General features: G+C 47.2%; 1 protein-coding gene across 3 annotated transcripts in view; it reads left to right on the top strand.

The window, feature by feature from the left end:
• Window positions 1-13,904, top strand: part of Col4a1 (collagen, type IV, alpha 1) — a 114,467-nt gene that overhangs the window by 12,981 nt on the left and 87,582 nt on the right. The window lies entirely within an intron of this gene.

The raw sequence follows: 13,904 nt of genomic DNA, 5'->3' as shown, positions 1-13,904 counted from the left end.
AAACAGGGGGTGACCTGGGTCCCAGGAAGGGGCTTTGCCTCTGTCTGTGCTCTGGGCAGAGATAGCCCCTCCCCTTCCTGATCTTATCTAAGTGATGGTACTCATTTCTCTGTGCCAACCAACGACGTGTTCCATGGTTCAACGACCAGCTATCACTGAGCAGACAATACACCCAGGACCACTGGTGGGACAAAGGAGGATAGATTTGAACCCAAACCAAACCCTCTAACAACAAGAGAAACTGACTGGATCTGGTGGAATATAGGAGAGATGAAGGATTTGAAGTCCATGCATAGCTCATGAACTGGGGTGACCCAGGAATGGATGTTGGGCAGGTACCTTCCCCCAGGCAGCCCTGGCTGCCCCGGATGCTTCTGAAAATGTTCATGCTGTACTTTGGGAGTGGAGTTGGAGTCCAAAGGGAATGGGGTAAGTGAGCTGAGGAGACTGAGAAAGAATGCTCCCGGCGAGGCTGCCTTTTAAGGGAAACTCTTGGGTAATGTAAACATGTTGTTGGTCATTAGATGTGCTGATTAAGAGGGTAAATCATAAAAGAAATTATGTCTTGGACATAAACTCTAAACAGTGCAATGACATTTTGATGATAAAAATGAAGCTACACAGAGTGTGTCCCCGGGGGAAACACGGGAACCGGAGCCTGAAGGTTGTCCCAAGGAGGTTCGAGGCTCGCAGTGAGGTCCCCAAGCTTGCAGTGTGGTCCCTGTGTACATATGGGGGTAAATGTATCCACACGTTGCATGACTGAAGAAAGTCAACTTTAAGAGGCCTTTAACCAGGCTGTAAAGGGGAGGAAAATAACAGAATGTATGCAACAGCATGTAAAAATTATTGAGTGTGAAACAGGACCGCCCTGTTTAGAGAAACATCAAATTGCTTTCGAAGGGAGCCAACTGCTTGCAGTGCAGCTAGCTGGAGTTTAGGGGGAGGGGGAGCCCAGGAAGTTGAGAATAGCTTTGCTCCTGGCTGTGACTACTTCCAGGCCAGCCCCTTTCTGTCATCCTCTCTTTTCAAGGTCAGAACTCTTTAACCCCTTTCCTGAGGGACCTTGAAACAACCTGTTTGTCTTCGTTGATGCACAGAGCTCGCTACTCTGGCATCTGGTCATGTGGGATGCAGGGGAGACACTTTCTGTAGAAGATGGAGGAAAATGTGGGTGGTGGCTGGCAGTGGCCCCTAAAGGGGCAGCCCGTGGCATCCTGGGTATCTGGTGTCTCTGGACTGCTCTAGTCTTTCAGCAGACAGATCTTTTGCCTCCTGAGGATGGCTGCAATTATGTCTTAGGTCTGGAACACAGATGTGTAACAGCACAGCATATGAGGAGACAGGAAGTGCCCATGGTCCGGGAATGATTAACACTTGCAGGGAGCTAGCTAGTCAGTCTTCTTTGATTGGAAATTGAGAAGTTGGTGGATACAAGGCCCATAGTTGATTCCTGAGAGTAGACAGGGCCAGCAGCAGATAAACTTACAGGGCCTCGTCTGTCCTCTCAGGTGAGGGCACTGGGAAGTGAATGAGTCCAGACCATGCACACACACACACACACACACACACACACACACACACACACACTCACACACACACACACACACACACACAGAGAGAGAGAGAGAGAGAGAGAGAGAGAGAGAGAGAGAGAGAGAAGAGCACCAGGGTAAGACTTTCTGTGTAGTTAGCCTGGCTCTTTTGAGATAGGTGTCTCACGTATCCCATGTTGGCCCAGAATAACCAGATCTCCTGTCTCCACCTCCTAAATGCTAGAAAGATAGGCAACCACCATAGTGCCTAGATCAACTCCCACATTCTTGTTATTCTATTTTTTATTTGTCCAAGGAAAACACACTTGGTATTAAAAATCCAGAAGAGTAGATGCAGTGAGGACCAGCCTGCCAGCAGCATTACCCATGGCTGGGAAAGGAAATTCTCTGTATCTCTTGAGCCCTTTTTCTTTTCCCAAGGTGGTGATGGGTATAATCTCCTATGTGTTTTGCTTTCGCAATGGATCCCCATGTGTGAACCCAGCTGTGCACAAGTTTCTCTGGCTCCCACTGTCCCTCATAAGTGGAAACTTTGCATTTCCTGTGGCGCTGGGGTTGCAGCTCCTAGTTAGCTCCGTAAAGGAAGCCTTGTTCCTTCCCTATACACTTCCTACCCATAAATAGCTTGGGAGCCATGTGGGATTTGAGGAAGCCATGTTTCCTCTCCTGTCCTTGAGCCTTCGCAGGGCGTTCCTGGGCAAGGCCACTCTGGCACATGGCCCTCACCAATGGGACACACTGCTTCACAACTCAGTTACCTCTCATGAGACCCAGCCACCCGCTCCCATTGTCGCATGCTTTAACCCATTAAACGCATGGAGAGCTAGGCTCTGGCTCAGGCTTGGGCCAGGCTTTCTTGTAGAGTAAATCAGGAACTTGAAGATAGGGTATTAATAGTACTGGAAGTATAGCAGACAAAGGGCTGGGGAATATTTAGATTTGCAGCTGTGTCTAACTGTTTAGAGGTACTCTATTCCACTAGGCTGGCCTTGGGCTCTGGGTGGGGACCTTGAATCCAGGGGGCAGAGACCTCCCGCTGTCTGGCTTTTGGAATGCTGAGGTGTTTCTGGAGCTTGTGAGAATGCTGCTACTATTACTGAAAGTTCCAACAGAAATCAGCTAGGGCATCTAACTTCCAGCCACAGGGAAGGGAAGGTCCTATCCTACCCATAGCCTGGCTTGTCCTGGCTCTCCCTGGCTCTCCCCTAGGTGGGTGGCCTCTGAGTGAGAAACACAAAAGGCGAATCTCAGCTCTCCTCTCTCCACCCCCAGCCTTCATATTTCCATCTGCCACTCCTGAATTTTCTAGAGTTTTGTGCTAGTTCCAAACTTTAGAGGATCTCAGAACTTGTGTAGGACAATAGAGTGGGGCTCTATCCAGACGCAGGGTCTGCCTAAGTCTCCTGTGTTGGTCCACAGCCTGAGACATGGCAGTAGAAGGATGCTCTACTCGTGCTCTGTGTGCCTGGGTGCCTCACCACATGCTCTGCAGCATCCAGAGGTTGCAGGACCTCAGAGTTGCATCTGAGACCAATTTACCTTGAGCCTAGAGAACCTTTCTCAGCGCCAGGGGACAGTCTTAGATTCCTGAGGGGCTCCTGCCCCTGTGGGCTACCTACGGTGACTGACTTTTTTGGCTTGCTTGTCTACCATCTTCCAGTCTAGTCCCGCTTCCCCTGCCCTGGGCTTGCCCCTCCTTTTCACAGGATGAATGTCCTGGGATGTTTCAACCCTGGTTCTCTCCTATCCCAGCTGTCTCACCCTGACCTTCCTTGCCTTTTAATCCATCCCCAGGCAGCAGAGCCTCCTAGCAGATGCTCTGACTACTGATGGGAGCGAGCCCTTCCAGGTGGAGCCACTAGTGGTCTCATCTCCAGCTCATTTCCTGGCCTCCAGCCAGCTCCCTGCCCCAGAACTTTAGACAGCCATGTCCCTTCATAAGAATAAGTCAGAGAGAGCTTCTCGGTCGATCCTTCAGTTCCCACTACTCTCTGGTTCTTGTCACATCTACCTTCCTCTGCTGCGGACTTGTTACCTCCAGTTTAGAGTCGTCCTCCCCGTGAGTTTCATCCATCCACAGAGTGTCCTCGAGGGCAGGATGCTCCTCCCTTCCACACTTGTCCAGACTCTGCTCTCTCGTACACACTGAAGTTGGGTGTTAACCATCTCCCCCACTGTGAGAGTCCAGGGCAAAAGCCAAGCTGAGTTCTGTTCCCAGAGCATCAGTGGCACAGTCTTGGGAAGAGACTGGTGACTGTCAGTTGAGATCACCAGAGAGAACCAGTAGGAGATGAGGGGATTACCACTGTGTGGGCTTCAAGAGCCCCAGGGGTTGCTGTCGGTTGAGTCCCTAGGGTGGTGGTGGGTAGAGTCTAGCCTGTACCCGAAGGTCTCAAGCCCACAGGCATAGAGGAAGGTATAATTCCATTGTTCTCTACCTTTCTGTTCTGTATAGACCTTGGAGGGCTAAGATAAAGGCAATGGATAGGGACTGTGTGTGCTTCCTGCTGACCCAGAGCTAAGCTTGTTTATTAGTGGCTCACACATAGTAGAATAACTGGGCAAACTGTGGCCCAGCCGTGGCTCATATAACAGCTGTTATAACAGCTTAGCTCAGTGGTTCTTATATATTACTACAGGTTAGACATGCCCAATACAAAAATCCAAGATCTCATGAGAAATGTCATACCATGGGATTTCTGTTTCATGTACAAAATTAAGACAGTATTGTGTAAAATGACCTCCATTTTGCATGTACAACACTTCATTATTCATTTAGTCTTTGGTTTTGTCCACAAGATACTTCTTGTTCAGTACACACAAGTATTTCTGAATCTAGAATTCCTAAAATCAGAGTGGCTTCTGATGGGAGGACTTTTGAGCCCCCTGTGATAGACGTGGTCGAAAGTTCTAGCCCCATGTTTTCTGGGAAATGTATGCTCACGGATAGCATGCCCTCATGGATAGCATGCCACTTCCATGTTTCTTAAACAAAACGGATGACGAGAATGGCTGAAGGGTCTCGTGGATTTCTATTCTTTTGAGGACTGAAAGACGACCACATTGAGTCATATTGACATCTAAGGACCGAGACCTCTGCAGCTTCCCTAACATGGTATTCCTTTGGGATTTCTGCTCCAGCACTGAAGCCAACAAGGATAGTGTGGGAGCTGCAGGGACAGACTCTGCTTACAGATTTTAGAGGCATGCAGTGGGTTGTGGGTTTCTGACATCCAGAATGTTGTCTTTGCTCCCATTTTAACTTTCTTTGTGACACTAAGAGCCAACCTCCCAGGGGACTAGATGGAGACCTAAGTGCCATTTTTTTTTCAGATGTGGCTAGCAGGTGGGGACATTGCAGAGTTTGGTGGGTTTACCAGGTTGCAGCAACATGAGGGACATTTAGGGACAGCTCAGGAGTCTGGGAGGTCACAACCTTTGTTCTCTCTTCTGTATGCTCCTTCATTGGCTGGGGAATGCCCTGGATTGTGAAAAGGGGGTTGGGTGTAGGCTGTAAACTCACAGAGCTCTGCTCTACCCTAAAGGTCGTTGTAGGAATTGGGAAAGAAGCCGGGCAGTGGTGGTGCACACTTTTAATCCCAGCCCTTGGGATGCAGTGGCAGGTGGATTTCTGACTTTGAGGCCAGTCTGGTCTACAGAGTGAGTTCCAGAACAGCCAGGGCTACACAGAGAAACCCTGTCTCGAAAAAAATCCACCCCTCAAAAAGGAGTTGGGGAACAACTCTCAACCCCATTAGATAAGGCCCCATGGGCTGGAGGTTCTCCAGGCAGGGCTCATCTTCTCTGCAGCCCAGTGAACGATGTCAGCCAGAAACCATCCATGCTGCAGGGCACTATTGTCTAGGTGACAAGGAGCTGCCCTTTCCACTCCTTGTCTTTCCACATTTGATTAGAGCGAGCCCTAGGGTTATGAAAGGCAACCCCACAAAAGTACCCAGGAATGCTGTCAAATGAGCCAGGCTCACTAGGTGGGAATATGTTCAGAATTCACCAGGTTCAGCTCACACACGACAGACAGCCTTTGAATGTTCTCTCTGTCTCTGTCTCTGTCTCTGTCTCTGTCTCTGTCTCTGTCTCTGTCTCTGTCTCTGTCTCTCTCTCTGAGTGTGTGTATGCTCGCGCTAGAAAACAAGAATGCAAGAATACATGTGCAGACCCATGTAACTGTATTCTTGATGTTACATGTGAAGAAAACCTCGAGGTGATGCCAGGAGGGGACACACAGCCCCAGCTGTATGTCCTGGAATCTGTATCGTGGTGATTTGGGACGCAGGGGTCCATCCTTGAGTAAGACAGCAGGACAGTCGCCCAAGAGGTGCACGACCAGACAAGAGCTACAGCTTGAAAAATCCTTCAGGTACACATGGATCGAGGTCAGAATGGAGCAAATGGCTCGTACAGGGGTGGGGGCAGGGGCGGTGGTAGTGGGTGGTGGGGGCACAGTGTAGATAGCAGAGACCTTGGGAGGAAGGAAGCACCCACAGAGTGTTGAGGAGGTGAAGGTTAAAGCCAGCGGCTGCAGATGTTTGAAGGCACAGAAGAGGGAGTGACGTTCCTGACAGGGTGCCAGGCTGTGTAGCAGGGGGAAGAAGAGTTCTGTGGCTGTGTGAGTTACCATTTGTTCCAGGAGGTGGAGGCATCACTTTGATCGGGATATCAATATGCCCAATTAAGCCAAGTAGCCCTAATCATTATTTCTTTCTTTTATTTCTTCCTTCCTTCATCCCTAACCCTTCCTTCCTTGCTTCCTTCCTTCCTTTCTAATTTTGTTTGTTTGTTTATTTATGTGTGTGTGCGCGTGCGTGTGCATGTGTGAATGTCACAGTGTGCACATGGAGATCTATATGTTACTAGCAGGAGTTGTTTCTTTTTACCATGGAGGACCTAGGGACTGAACTCCCATTGAGCCATCTCACTGGTCCACAAGCACCCAAGTCTTGACTAGTGAGTCTTCTTGACTATCTAATTTACAGATTCTCATTTTGTTTGGAGACATAGTCTCACAACGCCTAGGCTCGTCTTGAACTTGATAGGTGGCTGAGCATGACCTTGAACTCCGGATCTTCCTGCCTCAACCTTCCAGGAACTGGGATTCCAGGCATGTACCATCACACCCAGCTTCAGGGATAAACATAAAAATTGAGCTCCTATGTGAGTGTAGCAGAGTTCTCCATTTCTCTGGTCGCCTTTCCTGGGTAAGCAGTGACTGAGCATCTCAGGGCACCCACTTTCAGAGACCCTTCTAGGTTTCGGGAGATGGAGCTGGCTGTGTCTCCCAGGAACCTGAGTTTCCCACTGTTGTTCGTAGAGGGCTCAGGGATTAATTTATGGCACTCAGCTCTTGGAATCCCATCATGGATTTGTGCTGAGGGTCGCTGAGCACCTTTTGGTATGCTGAGAAAGTTCAGGCAGTGTCTCTGTTTCTCACATTTGTTTTGGGCTGTCAGACTTCCAGCTGTAGGGGATGGCTCACCCTTCCCGAGTCTCCTCATCACACAACAATGTTGATTCTCACAGCTGTTCTCCCCAGAGAAGGATCTCACAGAGAGCATCTCAGATATCTGGTGGCTGCACAGGCCAGCTGTGGTGTCAGAGATGCTGCTGCTGGTGTTGGCTGAACAACATTCTCCTCACGAGAAAAGTTGGGAACTGCTGAGTTGTTTTTAAGGTCTGAGTACTTAAAAAATTGGGACATGTGGGAACTCAGGCTGAATTCTCAGTACCACAAGAAATGAGGTGGGATTCAGGGAGACACTTGATGGGTCGGTTGATGCTCAGCACTCAAAAGAGCTGGGCTTGGTGGCCCACCAAGTGCTGGTAATCACAGTACTGGGAGGCAAAGCAGGCGGATCTCGGGGTTGCTGGATAGTTAGTTAGCCTAAATGGTGACCTCCAGTCCTGGTGAGTCTGTCTCAGGAATAAGGTGAATGGCTCCCAAGGAACAACAAACACTTGAAGCTCTGCCCTCTGTATATGTGCACACACACACACACACACACACACACACACACACACACACGCGCGCGAGAGAGAGAGAGAGAGAGAGAGAGAGAGAGACATACACACACATACTTAGAGACAGAGAGACAGAGATAGACACACACAAACACATACACAAACACACACATACACACACTAAAGAGAGAGATAGAGAGACAGAGACAGACACACACACAAACACACCAAAGATAGAGAGCAACAGACAGACACACAGACACAGACACACACACTAAAGAGACAGAGAGACAGACACAGACAGACAACACACATACTAGAAAGAGAGAGAGAGACATACACACACATACCTAGAGACAGAGAGACAGAGATAGACACACACAAACACATACACAAACACACACATACACTAAAGAGAGAGATAGAGAGACAGAGACAGACACACATACAAACACACCAAAGAGAGAGAGCAACAGACACACAGACAGAGACACACAGACACACACAATAAAGAGACAGAGAGACAGACACAGACAGACAACACACACACTAAAGAGAGAGAGAGAGAGAGAGAGAGAGAGAGAGAGAGAGAGAGAGAGTTTGAGGTGGGAAGAAGAGCTCTTCTCTTCCTGTTTTACCAGTTTGAGAGAACTGGGTTCCCTCTGTGGCAAACAATGTAATAGGGTGAGAGAAACAGATAATTAATGTAGAGCCTTAACACATGGATGGTGGGATAAAGACAGATCCAGGCCAGATTTGGAAATATCAAGTAAATTTATTAAATAAATACAGAGAAAGGTTATGGGTTCCAACCAAGAAGGGAGCTTGACCTTCCTATCTCTATGTGGGTGCTGGCACCGTGGTTATTGAGCTGGGGGGGGGCTTGCTGGGGAGTAGCAAGGCTTAGGGGCAACTTTCTTTCCTGTAAGCTTTGCAGAGGCTGGAGTGGGTCTGTTCTCTACTGAGGTGTGATGGGTGAAGTCTGTGCCATGGAACACAGCCGAGCCAAAGCTAACCCGTGCTGTGAACGGGAACCTGAAGCTTCTATATAGCTCATTTTTAGAATGCTTTCCCTAGCAATACAAGCCTATAATTGTTTTCACTCTCAATAGCATAATGGGGACTTTGTGATGGATTCATGAGAATCGTGGACTTTGGAATGTGACTTTTATTTTAAGATTTTTGAGGGAACTCCTAGCGGCGTTTCACTTCTGACCTTTATAGGAAGCCTGTGGTTGGCCAGTGCCACATAGTAGGCATCAGAGGGACATTGTTGTTGTGTCTAAGATCTCAGTGCTCTGGATGCTACGGCACAGGACAAACATGTCACACATGAAGCAGTTCTGCGCCCTATTGGTTCGTTGGACAGATGAACACATGGTGTTTCGGGTTCCTTTACAAGCAAACTATAAAATCACAATGTTCTCTATACCCTCTGTAACCCTGATTTTCATGTTGGATTTAGAAACAAAAGTTAGGTCCACCAAGGCAGAAGAAACCTTGCCAACAGAGAGAACATTAGTGACAAAGAGAAGACAGGAGAGGGAGTCCAGGAAGAGAGAGCTGAGGACCCAGGACAGATGCAAATACCGACTTTTTTTTTTTTTTTTGAAGCAAACAGTGCAGTGGGGGTGGGGCAGGGCCTCTCTTTTGGGAACCTGTCAGGCAGGGGTGGCTCCCAAGAGCAATTGGCTCTCCTCATGTCTGCCCTGGAAACAAAGCCACTCAAAAAGAGGGTCACTCAGCAACAGTGCAATGCATGTTGGGAATAAAAGAATAGTGTGACACAGAGCTGGCTAGAAGGTTGGGTGATCATATTAAAAGAAAAAATACTAATGAATTCTGGGGCTGGCAAAACTATTGGACAGGGATCATGCTAAGCACTTCTGGGTGGCCGGTGTTTGATCCTGGGGAGGCTTGCTCTGCAAGAAAAGACATGCAGAGGAAGAATTTTGCGTATTTTGGGTTCCCCCATAACCTGTAGGTATGTGTGGTCCCCACCTTGGGAAGAATGCGCAGCTTGAGGAGTCACACACTGAGCCAAGGCTCAGGGCACATGGGCTGCTCTGGAGGGACTTGGGGTTTATACAGTAGAAACACGTGCTTCAGTGAGGTGTCCATGCCCAGCCTGGCATGGTGTGAATTCGAAAAATGAGGCTACTACGCATGGGAAGTAGGGGTACCATGCCTGTCACAGAGGGAGCAGGGTGTGAGGTGGGATTAAGTCCCAGCAGTCCCAGCTTCCTGTGAGGATCAGTGGCTGTTGGCCTAAATGTCTGTCAGGCCCAGTGAAGATCAGATTTTTGAGGACAGAGGTTTGTAGCGGATAACAGAAAAGATGGCTTAGGTAAATGCCAAAAAGTACATACGGAATATCTGGTAGGTTTTCAGACGATGAGAGTGCTGAAGGCAGGTGTAGCCTGATTCTAAGCACTTTATATGGGATTGGCATGGGGCTGGCAGTCTGAGCCCTTCAATGGACTCAGCATGGTGGAGCCACTGGGGACAGCGCACAGAGGAATAGGAAGCAAATGCTGACCTGCCCCACCTCCCTCTCCTGCCACCACAGAGGACTGTGGTGGCAGATTTCAAACAGTACAGGTGGGAGGAGACCCAGGCCAAGATACAGTGAGTGTGGACCGAAGCTCCTAGAAGGGAAACACTGACAGGATGTTTTAGAAGAGAGAAAAAGGGACGGGGGCAGGTAAAAACTGGAGAGATGGAGATGTTTCCTGATAGACCACATAGGAAAATGGAGAGAAGCAGTTTGGAGGAGGGAGAGGGTATAATTATGGCTTGGCAAAAGGACCGTTCCCCTGCCTTGTCCACAAGGCTGCTTCATTCCACTGACTGCCCCGTGTCCAGGAGACTTGGGACAATGCCTGTGGCCTATCAATGAATAGAATCTTTGCTATTGCTGCCAAAGTGGTAGAACACATGGGCTTAAAGCCACTGATTTGAGAAGAGCAGAGGCCAGCCAGGTCTGTGTGTATCTGCATATCTCACAGTGAGCTTCATCCAGGGCTGTGTAGTGAGACCTTGTCTTATAGCCATAACTACAATAATGATAATGAGACTTAAAAAAAAAAAAACTTACTCCAGGGACTCTAAATCATTATATAAAGTCCAAGGCTTCCAAATTGTGAATTTTCAGAATTTGGGCCATGAAAAATCAAAGCAAGACAGGAATTCATATCTCACCTGGGAAATACCATGGGGAAGTAGGATTGGAAGGAAGTCTCAGCACAGAACTGTCTTGCTACAAAGCTTTATCATAATGTAAACTTAGTTTTCCCCGAACCAAACTTTATATACATCTACCAGGAATCAGAAGTATCTCTTGGAAACTGACAGTTGAAAATCTGGTTTACTGTGAATAAAATATTTTTTAATGATTTTATTTAATTTTATTTTATGTTCATGGTGTTTTGCCTACGTGAATGTCTGTGTGTGTTGGGTCTCCTGGAACTGGAATTACAGAAAGTTGTGAGAATAAACCTGGGTCCTCTGGAAAAGCAGCCAGTGCTCTTAACTATCTCTCCCTATATCTATCCCCATGGGGCTAATACTTTCGAGTCTGTTGATGTGTGCACTTCTCAGCAAAAAAGGCTGGAATTAAAAAAAAAAAAAACTTTAGTTCTATTTGCATTAGTTTTAAAAGAAAATCCATCAGGCAAAATATTAGAGAATTAAAAAGTTTCCATCAACTACTCTAATGCTAGGGGAGGTTACCCAATCTTTGTAGAAAGACAACATGGGAGTTAAGAAGAAAACAAAGCCAAGTGGATATTGAGAAATTCGAGAGAAATGAAATTGCTAGGCTGAGTGAGGGTGAACTTTAACTCACTCAATGTGCAAGACTTGGGCCAGTGAAGGAGTGTGGGAGGGGAGGCCAGTGTCCGCTCAGGGTCATCTGTGCACGAAAAGCTGGATACACCCAGAGTTGAAAGGAGCTCACTGCTGTAGGGGCTGGAAAGCAGAGTGCAGGCGCCAGGTCTCTGGGCGAGCTTCCTGGGGGCCTTACTGGTACTCCATCTGCCATGTTATCTGTGCTTTCCCTGCAGGGATACTAATTGACTGAAAACCGTGACAAAAAGATGCTCCACAGACAAGAGTTATGTCGACAGAGATTTCATGGGAAGTCAGATTGGACGGGATAATGGGGAATACAGAAAGTTTTATGTTAGTAGCTGGTTCTTCAGTGATGTCTGATTATGTGCTGTTTACGGACAATGCCAGGGAAGGGGCTGTGTTAACATGTATAGGACAGAGTTAGGACATTATCGCTTAACGGAGCACATCAGTGGCCAGGACAGTGTCTCCAGAGGGACATTCCTATCATCTACACTGAATTTATTGGAATGCAAATTCCTGTGAGTTAAACCTAGGACTCTGCAAGTTGAGAATCTAAGTTGTAGCCAGAGATACTTGGAGTAGTGGCCTGATAGGTATTACAGTGAATACTAGAGGTTTGTGATAGAACCCACGTTCTGGCAAAGGGAGACCACACCATTCCTTGCTTTTGACAGGCTGGAAAGAAATTAGAAGCCTAAGGTTTCAATAGTTAAACCTTTCAAATAAAAGTTAGATGTTATATATGGCAAATAGCACCACAGAATTCTTCCCACAGGACACCGACTCCTGCTGTCCATCCTGAATGGAAAACATGTGGAGTGTTCGTGTCTCAGGTTCTTAGTGGTTTGTGTGGGTTTCACACAGGGTCACAGCAGGATGATAACTGGGTCTTCATGGCTCTGGTCTGATTAGTTGGGGTGGAATATCATTGACCAATCCCTCTGCCCCTGCTCAGGCTTTGATCTCCCCACTACCAGCATCCCTGGGGTGGTCCACTTGTTTCAGGACAAATGCATGACAAATAGCACGTCAAAATTCCTCCTGTGGGCCATCAGCATCCCCAGCCCAGAGTCCATCCTGATGGCATCCTGATGGCAAATCTCAGGCTATCGCTTTGGATGAATGTAAAGTGACATGCACACACTATCACAATACTGCCAAAAATGGCCTCTGTGCCAGCAATACTCCCTGTATGCCGCTTCTTCATTCCCCTGACTCATCCTTAGCTATGCCCATCATCTGGCTGGACCCACAGTGCATCCTTCTCTACAATAGTCACAGAGTATGCTTCTCACATAGTCAGTAGCATGCATCTGTGTAGCCTTTGCAGATTGGCCTGGTTCTCTTTGTTATCTACCTTAAGGTCCCTTCAGGCTTTTTTAATGGATCAAGAGATCAGTTATTTTTAATGCTGAGTAATAGTCAATTTTCAGGATGGACTAAACTGTGCCCATTTGCCCACTGAAATGGGTTTGGCTTTTAGCTTCAAGGTCCTCTTTTCAATGCTGGGGTATTGGAAAGTGGTTAGCTCTTGTATTTTAACTTTGTATCCCACCAGGGAAAGTGATTGGCTCTTGTATTTTAACTTTGTATCCTGACAGGGGGCTATAACCCATTCTTGGGGTTTCTTGTTTTTTTGTTTTTTTTGTTTCGTTTTGTTAACACAAATAGGCATGTCATCTGCTGAGTGTTTTTATGAAACTCCAGCAGAAAAAATGGAGACAACTGGAGTAAATTAGAGAGGTTATCCAGAAAGAAAAGGCTTCTGTAGCTACTTGAAGTTGTTTAGAGCTAAATAGTGCTTAACATTTTTCTTGATTAATTTTGTTCATGGCCCACACACATATGGACGCATAAATGTATGCATCAGATTTTATATATTGTATATATTTCTTTTTCTTCTTTTTTCCATTTAAAAAGGAAGTCATCAATGCTAACACTACCTGTTGCAATTGTTTTCTGATCTGCCCTTACCTGTCACATCTGCCTGCTTCTGATCTTGGCATGGTCAGTGCTTTGAGGTCATTCCTTTCATTTCCTGGATGATGCAGAGTCTCCCAAGCGCTCATTCATCTCTATGCTGCATGATCTTTGGGCCACAGATATAACTTTTGTCTTTTGAGATTCCCGCTGTCCTTCAACGTACCTGTGGTGATACTCTTGGAGAGAGTCAAGTCCAGGCTCATCTCTGCCACATACTTCCATCCTCACTAAGTAGCAAGGCAGCTCAGCAGTGGGAAGGGACTGGAAGTCAGTTACTTCTGGAAGACAATCAGATCTCCCAGCGCAGGACCATTGCTGCTTCAGTTAACCGAACTTTAAACCTCCTTGATGTGGCATCACTACATTACATGTAGGCTGAGACACATTTCCAAACCACCTTCATTTTCTGTGATTTAAATCTGAGTTACATTTAACAGAGAAGATTCTACTTTCCCTCCATAACATGCCGTACTGATGTAACAGCTGGTTATATGGCGGCGTTGCTAATGTCTGTCACTGCTGTCCGTGACTGCA

This window comes from Mus musculus, chromosome 8 (assembly GCF_000001635.26).
Source record: "Mus musculus strain C57BL/6J chromosome 8, GRCm38.p6 C57BL/6J".
Classification (NCBI taxonomy): Eukaryota; Metazoa; Chordata; class Mammalia; order Rodentia; family Muridae; genus Mus; species Mus musculus.
The sequence above is the reverse complement of the archived record's forward strand: the minus strand, read 5'-3'. Positions and strand labels throughout refer to the sequence as shown.